Genomic DNA, 13,108 nt, shown 5'->3' with positions numbered 1-13,108 from the left:
CAATATATAATGTATAATATGTATGTATATATGAATAATTTGTTAAACAAATAATTCCCCCTCCCCTCCATCCATTAACGAATTTTGCGTAATCTACTATGTAGATTGGTAATGAATGTTACATAAATGTCTAATTTTTGGTTAAATAATGATTTATTTGAAATTTATTAAATCTTGTTTATGTGGTATAATAATGTTTGATAACGCTTAATTTAACAACATTGATTACACGTTTAGATTATGATGTTTAATCAATTTAGAATTTTTGACCAATCAATGTTAACGTAAGGTTATTTTAATGTTTAAATGAACATTTCTCAATCAAAATTCAATGTTTATTTAATGATTAACATTATTTTTGTGATATTGAATTAACATTTATTTAAAGTTAGTATGTTATGTGGGGTCAGTACCGCGGCCGCAGCAATTGGGATTTTGGTACTTTAGCGTAAAACATAATACACTTTTCAAATAAATTCAGTAAGTACGATAGCTAAGCCTAAGTTGTGCCCCAAGATAAGTAAACATATTTACACAGGACAAACACCACCCCAAAACCATCCAACTTTGGGAGACTATATCTCGTCAACGGATTAACGAAAAATGAAAAGTTTGAGTATCCTACACATTTCATTGTAATCATAAACTCATAACTCTTGCATATAGTTTTATATCAATTATAACTTCTAGTTTGTAATACTTATCAAAAATACCACTGACCTACCACAAATTTTCAAGTGACACCTATAGGTCCTATAAGCACAGAATAAGCTATTAGTGAAATTTTTGCACCTCGCTGAGAATAATTTATGATACCTGATATTATTATTAGTTATTACTCTGTTGTTCATTAGGTGTTAAATACTTAAATTTGAATTCAATGATATAAAAAATCAATATTTACAAAAAACGATTCTGAGCGAATTCTCGGTACGCTCGCAGAACGATATTTTTTTAAACTATTTCACTAATTGTCAATTGCATTATAAAATTATAAAATTAATAGGTATATACAATTAATGTCTATAAAACTACTAATTTTAGTATGATAAAAGTAAATACTTGATATTTCATTAATTTAATACAAATTTTCATAATAAATTAATAACTTTTAAATTTATTAACAAATTACAACAAATATTAAACTAAAGTTAATATATAAAACAAAAACTATTTAATCAAATAACTTTTTTTTCTTTCTTTACTTGAAGCCAACTCTCTTAGTACGCAATTTAAGTCTAATGATTTTAACAAATGTGAGTAATATCAAATGATACTAGATCGACTAGATTAAACGCTAGTGGCTACTACGCAATTTTTTTTTTAACTTATAGCGTTTTTGATTTGACAAAATAGTGTGCACGGAACTTCCACTAGCACTATGCGAGTGTTGCACTAGTTTTTAATAAATCGAATACAATGAAGTGTAAATCATGGAAAACAAAATATGTTGACATGGGAAGAAATAAAATTGATTATGAATACTATTTATAATTTTATATTTTATAACAACGGTAAAAATTAAACATTTTAATAATTTGTACATTTTAAATATTTTTTTAGCAGAATAAATACTTATAACAGTAAAACAGTATATGCCAGAATGTCGTCCGATTCCGATGTTGAAACATTTGACGTAAGTAGTTTTCATAAGTAGGCAGAGTTTTAAATTATTAATCATTAATCATCTATCCCAAATGATTTATTATGTTATATCAGAGCTTTATATGTCACATAAAGGCATAAAGCCTATTATGTAGTCATGTAAAAGTGCATACCTAGTGTATAATAAATTTAAATAGTTGGTGTACTCGTGTACTGAAAAAGGATTAAATGTGTGGTTTTTTGTATCCATCTATACCTTATTGTTATCGCGTAAAACAACTAGTAAGAATGTGGTGTTATAAAGTGGTATTTAACTATAAATAATTTATTTTATTCAATTACTAATAAAGAATATTATACTTCTTTATTATTACATACACAGAGCCGGCGGCGTTACGTAATACTTGTGAGAGGTCGTAGTTAATAAAATTAACGACTTCAATATTCATGCACAAATATATTCTAAAAATTGTTTCTTTCTGCGCTCAAAATATCAAAGTTTCATTTCTACATTTCCTTACTATATCTATTTTGGTTTTAAATGGGAATCTTATAATAATTAATTAAATAGTATTAACCGTTCATTAAAGCATGCACAGCTCCTAGCATTTGCAGATGATGTAAAAGTATTCCATCGTATTGACTCTTTGAACGACTGTCTTATCCTACAAGATGATCTGAATGCAATTGTTGCATGGGCTAACAAACTAGGATTCAATATTGCTAAATGTCACCATGACTTTTATTCATTAATTTTAAGCCCATATTGTATGCTAAATAAATAAAACAATAACTACCTTTTGATTATAAGTTATAATAAATAAATATTATTGTGTACGCATTCTTAAGTTTTTTGTTGGAAATTCCGTTGGGCAGCACATAAAGGGTTAATAGGAATTGCTATTTCAAATGATTTTCTTTTACACGATTACCACAATGCATTTTTATTTTTTGTTTACAACAATACATACTGGTATTTTTATTTATTTATACTGTATAGATTTGTCCTAAATGCTTTCAAATTTTTGATACAAGTACATATTATCATGATTGCCAACGTGCCAACACTACAGAAAAGTTATATTGAGTAATTAATATTTCCTCCAATTTAAAAAATATTTTAATATATTTATTAATTTTATTTTGTGCTACTGGTATAGATCTCATAAAATAGACAATATTGAAGTCGCAGGTTTACAAAGGTATGTAACGTCACAGAATTTTAGGCCTCTATTAATATTATTATTCATTGAACACACCTTTCCCCACAATAATAGTACTATCACATTATCGGTCTGTGACCATTACTTTAATGGTTTTCCTATTAGTACAATAGCGCGTTGCGATTAATACGAACAATAGTCATGTTATATAAGCACTGTCCCCCAACCCCTCTTCAACGTAGTGTCCGACGACTTAGCTCGGAAGCTGTGGTTACTTGCGCTGTCAGCGATACGGTTGCGTCCGCTGGTACATGCTGACAAGACATCTGAAGCCACTATTATTGTATATCCCCGCAAAAAGCGACACTGCACACGTCCCACTCTATCAACATTTCGACAACGGTGACCGGCAAGCCGAGCCGTCTGCTGACGTCTCGACACTCTTTTCATGACCACTGACTTTTGAGCACGTCCCATTTGTCACGTCCGCCGACTGCCGAGCCGTCCGTCGACGTCAAAAAGCCACGCGGTTGTCATTTGGTGTTCCTGACGTTCCTGTTTTTTTTTCAATGTTCACCGACGCCATGATGCGCTAAGTCGACTATCTGGGGCCGTGGAAGGCCCGGCGGCTAACATCCACAACCGTATTCAACGTAACCGGTGCAGATGGGCCATGTCGATCACGAGTATAAGGTATCGACGGCCCACGTGGCCAGCTCATCGCAGCCACCGGTTACCAACATCTCAAGCCACCAGCAGTTGTCAAGTATTATTTTCCCCCAACTTCCCCTTGTTTTTTCATTTTGATTATGTATCACCACTGTTTTTTTTACACTCCGGTTCTCCTCAACGGTGTCCCGAGATAATTAAGTATTATTTTTCCCTTTTTTCATTTTGATTATGTATCACTACAACTTATTTCTACTTATCCTCCATTTCTCCTAATAGGTGCCCCGGTAACCGTCATGCGGAGCCGTGGGTCTTTTCCTTTAATACATATAAGAGTATAATGTGTCATACCGACGTATGATTATCATTCCGTGCCGGTAACCGCTTGTCGGAGCCGTAGCATTATTTCTTGTATTTTTCTCCATTACTTTCCTTATAATTTTGCCATGTGCCAAATTATTATATATTTTTTCCCCTGTATTTTATGCACTTTGCCATGTACTAAATTATTATATATTTTTTCCCTGTATTTTATGCACTTTGCCATGTGCTAAATTATTATATATTTTTTCCCTGTATTTTATGCACTTTGCCATGTGCCAAATTGTTATATATTTTTTCCCCTGTATTTTATGCACTTTGCCATGTGCCAAATTGTTATATATTTTTTTCCCTGTAAGTATTTTATGCACAATATTTTTTCCTTGTATTTTATGCACTTTGCCATGTGCTAAATTATTATATATTTTCTGAATTGCAATTGCCATGTTCCTAATGTTATATTATTTTATTCATGTTGTTTGAATCACAACATTTACTTATAACCGTGTAAAATATAACTATATGATAACCTTATATTCTGTCACATTTTTTTATTAATATTATTTTTTACTTTTTCCCCTTTTTAAATAAATCTTTGGGATTCATTTCCCACTGCGTGTATAAAAGCCTGCAAGTTCCACCGACTTGGCCTTCGGGTCAACACGCGGTGCGGCCTGCAGGTTACGATGTAAGTGTTCCCCTTACATTGTGGGTGGTATATAGGGCCTAAAAAACTCTATAATCTCACAGGTAATAACTAATAATTAATATATTATTATTGAATAATTAATTGATTGATTATAGAAATCTCTGTGTAAGTTATTTTGATTCTTAATATTTTTAAAATTGTGTAATGCTTCAATAGGTCTATGGCTCAAAACAGCAAAGAGAGTAATAATGACTTGCTTGCAAGTAATGCATCGCCGTTAACAGGTTTTATTTTAGATTATGCATATATATGTTTGACTTCTGTGACTATTCTTCAGCTGGGAAAGTGTTCTGTGAACAGAGGGAATGAACATATGGGCTAAAATATTGGCTTATTTGGTCATATTGTTATGTTCTATTTAATAAATAATATATATTTATAAATATTTAAAATATAGATTATATTGTTTTTACAGAGAATATTACAACACCTGTCTTAAAAAGTGCTTGGACAGACGAAAATACAAGTTTTATGTTGGAATGTTACCATCAATATATGGAACAAATTGGTCCGATGAAAAAATTTAAAAATAAAAAGTGTACGTGGGTGAAAATTAAACATGACATTGAAGAAAAATTTAACTACTCCTTAACAGATGTACAAATAGAAAATAGATACAAAACAGTTTTGAAAAGAAATAAAATATCAACCAAAAATAACAACACTACTGGATTTTCTCCTAACTTTTGTATGGTCGATGATGAGTTCGCAAAAATTGCTTCATTGGACGACTATTGAGCCAGCCAAGTTGGTAAGTTATTAAAAAACTGAAACGTGATAGATATTACATTCTTATGAGTGTTTAAAAAAATTAAGTTTTTAAAAGTAATTTATGTTCTTTTTTTTTTAAGGTACATCAAGTTCTGGACTCAAACGAATAATGAAAGACGTTATTACTGCACCGAAAGATGTGCCAAAGGTATCGAACAAAAGAGTTAAAACTTCTGTCACAGATGTTTTAATTGCTATGCACAAAGAAAAGGAAGCTAATAAAAAACAAAGAGAACTAGACCGTGAAAAGCGTCACAATGAAAAAATGGACTTGCTTAAAGCCCTTTTAAATAATAAGTGAAATGTTAGTATTTTACCTATTTAAATTGTCTACTAAGTTAACTTATTGTAGTTATATTTCTTTATTTGATAATAAAACAAGTGTCATTCCTATTAAATGTTTGAATTACAATAAGTTTGATAATGTTTGGCACTTTGCCATTCCTTTTGTACGGGCATCTAAAGATCTTGGATTTAAATCTGCTAATGTTATATTTTGAGGTTCTTCTTGTGGTAGTTCTGTAGCAATAAAATTATCTTCCTCTGAACACATATTGAGTAAAACACAACAACCCATCCCATATAGCAAATGTGATATTATATTAATATATATTTGATATTCAGTTTATATAATTTTTTGTATATTTGTTAAGTAATATGCTCACAATGTCTTAAAGATAACTTAAAATCAATGTATGTGTTTATATATTTGTTACATAACTGCACGATATCAAGATTCTAATATCAAGAAAGTAATTTGTGCGCAATATAAATTAGATATTTTCCGCACGATATTTGCTGTACATGTTATAATTAATATATATTTGATATCTAAAAATGTATATCTTAAATCACATATTTACAGTGTAACCATTTAATATCAGAAATAATATATCAAAAATCCGATTTCTTTAGATTATTGATTGGATATCATGTTAACGATACATATAGAATATATTGTCATTAATATTTATATGATATTTAAAAAAGTTTATCTTGAATAACATATTTAAAATGTATCTATTTAATATCAGAAATAGTATATCAAAAATCTGATTTGTTAAGAATATTTTTTGGATATCTTTTTAATGATGCATATATATGCAAAATATATTGGTCCTGATATTCATAAGATATATAAAAAAGTTTATCTTGAATATATTAGGTTAGGTAATATATATAATATATATATTAATAATAATTGTAAACCTTTTATAGTATATTTTTTTAAATGTATTTCTAATAATTAAAAAAAGTGCTTATTAACTTATTGTAAACTTGTTGGTATAATAATAGAAAGTCTTTATAACATACTTGAAAAATTATTTGAATACCTAACAGTATAGCAGGTATAGATACTCTCAAATATATTACTACGCGGCTTACAAAGTTACAATACACTACGCTGCGGCTTATTATTTATATATATATATTCATCAATACCTACGTTATAATCGTTATATACAATATATTATATTATTATACTGTATTATAATTTATACTTTATAGTCACTGAATATTTTATTTTTAAATACACTTTACCAGCTATTTCTATCTAAATTTTAATTCGTTAAGACAAATCAGTTAGTATAAAAAAAAATGCTTCCATTAAACTATCAAGATGAGGTTCACAAGACGCCAACGACTTATTATATGCGTTAGATCTATTTAGAATATTTTTCCGGACCAATATATATTTTCCTAATCCATTCCTGAATAACAACATAATAAATTAATAACTTATGTCTTAAATTTTAAGAAATAAGCAGAACATTTAATTCAGTGTATGGCAGGGGTACCCGACCTTTTTCAATTTGAGAGACACATTTAAAATGTATATATTGCGGGCCATAACATATATTATAATATTATATTATATACCTACTGGTTCATTTTGATAAAATATACTTAAAAATTGTAAGATATTTTGTAATTCTGAAAATTTTATTAAAATATTTTTAATTTTATTTTTATACCTATATAAATTGCTAATTTATATAATATGGTCACGAGCCAGTTGGATTAATATAGGCATATTATTGCCTGGTGTATGATATAATAAAAACATTAGTATAGTATATTTACTATTTAGTATGGTATCCAGATTCTAGACCCAACTGCATGTATGGTAATATTATATATAATATAATGATAATATATAATATAATATATAAAGATAAAATTATATATTAATAATATAATATAATAAATATTATTATCTTGCTCCAAGAACCCGCATCCGCATGCAGGTTAGGTTTACTCATAGACCTATTAGGTATATAAGATAGGTCTATGGGCTTACTTTTACTGGACACTGGTTTACAATGATAATATTGATAATGCTTTTGGTTCGTTTCTGCGCGATACGATCGTCAGTATAATAACGTCAAGCATATTATCACAAAACAATTTGTTATATTATCACTCATAGCATATTATTTTCGTTATGCGCCTACCTAATGATCTATAACCTCTAACAAGTAAACTATAACGGTCTTGTCTTTATGTTATTTATATCATAATATGGGACATAGATGCAGTTATATATAATACCTATATTATTATGTTACTAAATTCTATTTTGATAATTTGTCTAATGGTCTCCGACGTCATTTGTCATTACATTTTCTTATCGAAAGACGAAAATCTTAAATAAAATAATAAACTGTTTTTGTAGTTCGGCCATAATCTATATATAGTTAAATTTTTGTTGATGTGCCTTGCGCTATTTTATGCCATTTCATTGTCATAGCCAGGGGCGGAGTGGCCCAACAATTGTTACCGGGCAAACAGATATTTTCAGGCCATTTTTTTCAAATTTAATTTCTTACAATTTATTGTCTTACTGCTAGATGTGTGCTTACCATTTTTTTGATTGGGTGAAGTATAAAACAATTTATTTAGCCTACATATTGCTAGAAGATATTATCAATTTATTATTATACACATTTTATATTCTTCCTAGCTTCTATTGTAAAGTAGGTAGTAGGTATCAACCATAAAAATGTTTATTCATTATAATATCAAGTATTTGAACCAAAAAACTCCTTCTAAGTAATCTTATAACTGAACACAGATATTATTTTATATTAACACAAATATATCATTACTATAGAAATTTATTTTTTATACTTATATATTATAAAAACACTTAAGCTTCTTGTTTTAGGAAATTTATTAAATAATATTTTACAATAACAATTTGCTTAGTAAATTATTATTACTGCCCAACTCGTTAGTAATGACAGCGTTATCTACTTCTTAAATAAGAAAAGTAATAGGTACCATCAGCTTATTTGCATGAGCATAATATATTATGCATTGACAAAAATTTAAAAATTTACCTAAATTTAAAGTAATAACATACTACCAGAGTAGGGGGTATTTAAATACAATTTTATTTATATAATATTTTACTATAAAAATATGTTTATTCGAATATTTTTTTATTCCAAATTATACTAATTCAAATAATTAACTAGATAATATTATTTTGCCCAACTCTGCATACTACAATATGTCAATACCTACCTTTGAAAAATTAATTAATTTTTTCACACTTTTTCCCAATCACAGACAAGAGCCTTTTATTTTTATTTTGTTCCCTCTCATGTCCTCCTTTTCGTTTGTTCTGGTTTTTGTAATTTTTATGAATATTGAAAATAAAAAACAAATAGAAAATTGCACATTAACTTATTAAAACTTTACGGCTTGGATTTATTCCGTACTGATCGTATTATCGCAGATTATACAAACTACAAACATAATCTGTGGTATTTGGTATTATTAAATAAAAATGCAAACCTGTGATGTTATTTACAACCATTGTCATATAGGTACCTTGTTGTTTTGAGTCAATTACAAAATAATATACCCCGTTTGAATAACTATTTATATATTGCCTGTTTTACTTGTCTATTATTATGATAAAACGACCGATAATAAGAAAACGAGTTATCGCAACTTAGAGTATTTACTACTTATAATTGGTGGTTCACATATCCCATTATTAATTTGTTTTCGTTGTTTTTACAATCATCAAAAACAGCTAAATATTTTAAATATTAATTATTTTCATCACACCAGGACCAGGCCACTTCTAATATAAGCAAGCCAGGCCACCGGGCATTGTCCCGGTTGCCCGGCGGGCCACTCCGACCCTGGTCATAGCTATAGGTATAGTTAATTAGATACTCATAATATGTTATAGTTTTCGAATAGTAGTCAATACATTTACTTTATTCAAAGTTATTTTGTAAAGCACGTGGACTCGTAAGTATTGTTGTAACTTTTTCTGCCGTGTCATAAGTATTAGTACTCGTATAATTTTAATTTATTGTGTTGCCGTGCGTTTCGTATTTCGTATATGATTGTGTCACACACCTTTTCGTACTTAAGTACATTACGATACGATTACAGTGTTATAATTTTCGAAGAATAAATTAACTTAATTCAAAGATATTTACTAAAGCACGCCGTGTATTCGTAAGTTATTTAATATTTTAAATTTATATAATTAATATTTTATTCTTATTAGCATTTGAGTGGTAAGTTTGTAACATAATATTGTAATAATACTGCAGCTGTAATCTCCATAATATTATAACGTAATATTACTATAGGCACCTTATGTACATAATATTTTGATTATTTTACATTCATATATTTGTCACTACCTAGATATTTCAGATTTCTTCTTAAAATATATTTTTACAGCTATAATGCTAAGACAAAATAGTCTAAGTAAATCAACCAAACGCAGAAGAATACGAGATTAATTTAATTAAACATTGACTTGCAGATGCGTCTTCCCCACAATTGCCTAATAACATTGCTACTCTTTCATCTGAAATTGGCAATAGCCCTAATGATTTAACTTGTCAGGATACTGCAGATACAGTAAATAATTTCCAATTTGAACCTTCTACATCTTATTTTAATAAAAGTTTTGATCTTGGAGCAAATAACATTAGTGCATTTATAAGACCTGAAAATGCTGATACTTCAGATAGTGACCTGGATCATACCTCATTTTTGAAACAATCGATTAATGAAAATTTGTATCAATGGGCTTCTGAAAATAATGTACCCAATAGTACATTTGATAAATTGTTAAAAATTTTGAAAGGCCATAAATGTTTTCAAGATCTTCCTATTACGAGCAGAACTTTCTATAAGATGTATAATTCTAGTGTTTCGTACAATAAGCCTGTTGAATTGAAAAGTGTTTCTCCTGGGTATTATTATCATTTCGGAGTAGCTTTTAATATTATGAAACATTTAGATAAACTATTTTCTGATGAAACAATTAAATTAGTCATTGGAATAGATGGCTTACCATTAGCCAAAAGTTCTGGTGGTTGTTTTTGGCCGATTCTAGGTTATATAAGGTAAAATAATCAAACTGTTTTTCCCATTGGAATTTATTGGGGTCATAATAAACCTGATGATAGCAATATTTATATTAAAGATTTTGTTGATGAAGTAAAGGCCCTCATTCAAAATGGTATTGATGTAGACATTTTCAACAATACAACTTTAACCACAGTTCATAAAGATGTAATTATTGATTGTTTTTGTTGTGATATGCCAGCTAAAGCATTTTTGCTTAAGACAAAATCACATACAGGATTTTTTTCATGCTCTAGATGCACAGTTCAAGGTCAATATTTGTTAAGAAGAGTTTGTTTTCCTGATACAGAATGTCCTAAAAGAACTCATGATGATTTTCTAAATAAAATACAACGACAATATCATAGTAGCTGTGATGATATAACAGAAATATTAAATATCCCTTCTCTTGATATAGTGAACAATTTTAGTTTAGACTATATGCATGTTGTATGCCTTGGTGCTATGAAAAAAATAATCATGTTATGGAAAGGAGGAGATGGCATGATAGATATATAGGCATATAGATGTAAACAAACAAAAAATGAATCCAAATTTGATTAAGAAAATTTCAGAAAGACTCTTGTCTTTAAAATGTAATATATCTAATGACTTTGCAAGAAAACCGAGATCTTTAGAAGAATTACCAAGATGGGAGGCCACTGAGTTTAGGCTATTTTTATTGTATATTGGGCCTATAGCTATTCAATCAATTGTGTCTAAAGAATTATATGAACATTTTTTGTGTTTACACGTTGCAATGATCATCTTTCTAAGTCCTAATTACAACCATTTATCATTTTTTGCTCAATCACTAATGACCATATTTGTTCAAAAGTTTGGAAACTTATATCGTAAACACTTTATTTCTGCTAATATACATGCTTTAATTCATTTATTTGAAGATTATGATAACTATGGGTCCCTTGATACAGTAAGCTGTTTTAAATTTGAAAATTATATGAGCTATTTAAAAAAAATGGTTCGAAAAAATGATAAACCTCTACAGCAAGTGGTGAGAAGGTGTGAAGAAAAATTTAAACCCAACATTTTAGCAGATAAACTTGTAAATGAAAATGATTTTAACCAGAACTTTCAATTGTTGCATAGTGGACCATCTAATAGATGGAACTTCTTCTCCTCAATATAGAATACTATTATTGGATAAAATTCAAATTAAAACCCATTCTACTCCTAATTCATATGTTGGTTTGAAAATAAAAAATATATTTATTATTGTAAACATCCGTTATTTTCCCCGGGAGAAGTTAACATACATCAGAAGTGGGATTTGTTCCGAAGGACGCAGTGTGCATGTTGTGAGGGACCTGGACTTGTTCGCCAGAGGTCGTGCGGAGGCGATCGCGTTTGTGTTAACGGGTCGTGCGCTCTGGTGATCAAGTGGTGAAGCAACGGTCGCAGTGGGCGACGAAGGACCAGCGTCGATCGGGGGCGATCGAAGGACGCAGGATGGTCGAATGTAAACATCCGTTATTTTCCCCGGGAGAAGTTAACATTATTATTAAAATTTTAAATATTTGTTATAGTCAAGATCTACAGAAGATGATTCTATTGGGAAGACAATTTGAAAAAATGAGTAGCTTTTTTTCCAAACCATTAAAAAGTGAAAAATTAGGCATTTATAAAGTAAAAAAATTCTCTAAGCAAATAAGAATTTTTAACATTGAAGATGTGGTGACTAAATATATTTTTATTTTTTTTTTATTTTAGAACCATCAGCTTAAACTGACTAAATATATGATCTTAACAATTAACGACTTGAACGTTGCTTATCCAATCATTCATTTTAACAACAACTATTAATACATTATTCTAACTATACCTATACCTATAATCTAGTTCCTATTTCATTAACTTTTAAATTATTTTATTCTTATATAATATATATATTAGGTAGGTATATCAATTTTCCTTAATAGGGAAATTTATTTTATGTTTTATTTTATTTTATTAGTTATAGTTGTATTTCAAGATTATATATCTTTTATATAGATGCTATAAATTCATATGATCATGTATTTTAATTTTAAAATATTCTTGTCAAACAATTAATTTAAGTATTTTTTATTTTTTATTTAAGTGCATATATATACCTGCTATTGCAAGTTGCAGCTGCAACTAGTTAATAATTAACTTAAAATATAAGTCTTAACCAAAAATGTGGACTATTGTTCACTTTATAAGTGATGATTCAGTGGAGCCCGTTCCAATCTATTGGCTTAATCAAAATAGCACTAAATGTGCATGGCCGAATAATGATTCATTAATTAATGAGCCAAGTATCGAGCAAATAAAACAAGGCTTAATGGATTTGATTTCTCATATTATGACTGTCAAGTGTTTTCAACAAACATAAGTAAGTTTAATTTATGTAAATAATTATAAATGGATAGTAATTGATACATATACCTATTATATCATTAATTAATATAGGATTAGATATTTATGTTTTGTTTAT

The 13,108-nt window shown here is 28.8% G+C and overlaps 1 pseudogene; it reads left to right on the top strand.

Annotated features, from left to right (window-relative positions):
- The first annotated feature begins 11,070 nt into the window (after nt 1-11,070).
- Nucleotides 11,071-11,779, top strand: LOC149063030 (uncharacterized; annotated as a pseudogene).
- The last annotated feature ends 1,329 nt before the right edge of the window (nt 11,780-13,108 follow it).

The sequence above is a fragment of the Diuraphis noxia genome, unplaced genomic scaffold, assembly GCF_037042655.1.
Source record: "Diuraphis noxia isolate RWA-SAM2 unplaced genomic scaffold, SU_Dnox_SAM2 contig0001, whole genome shotgun sequence".
Lineage (NCBI taxonomy): Eukaryota > Metazoa > Arthropoda > Insecta > Hemiptera > Aphididae > Diuraphis > Diuraphis noxia.
The sequence above is the reverse complement of the archived record's forward strand: the minus strand, read 5'-3'. Positions and strand labels throughout refer to the sequence as shown.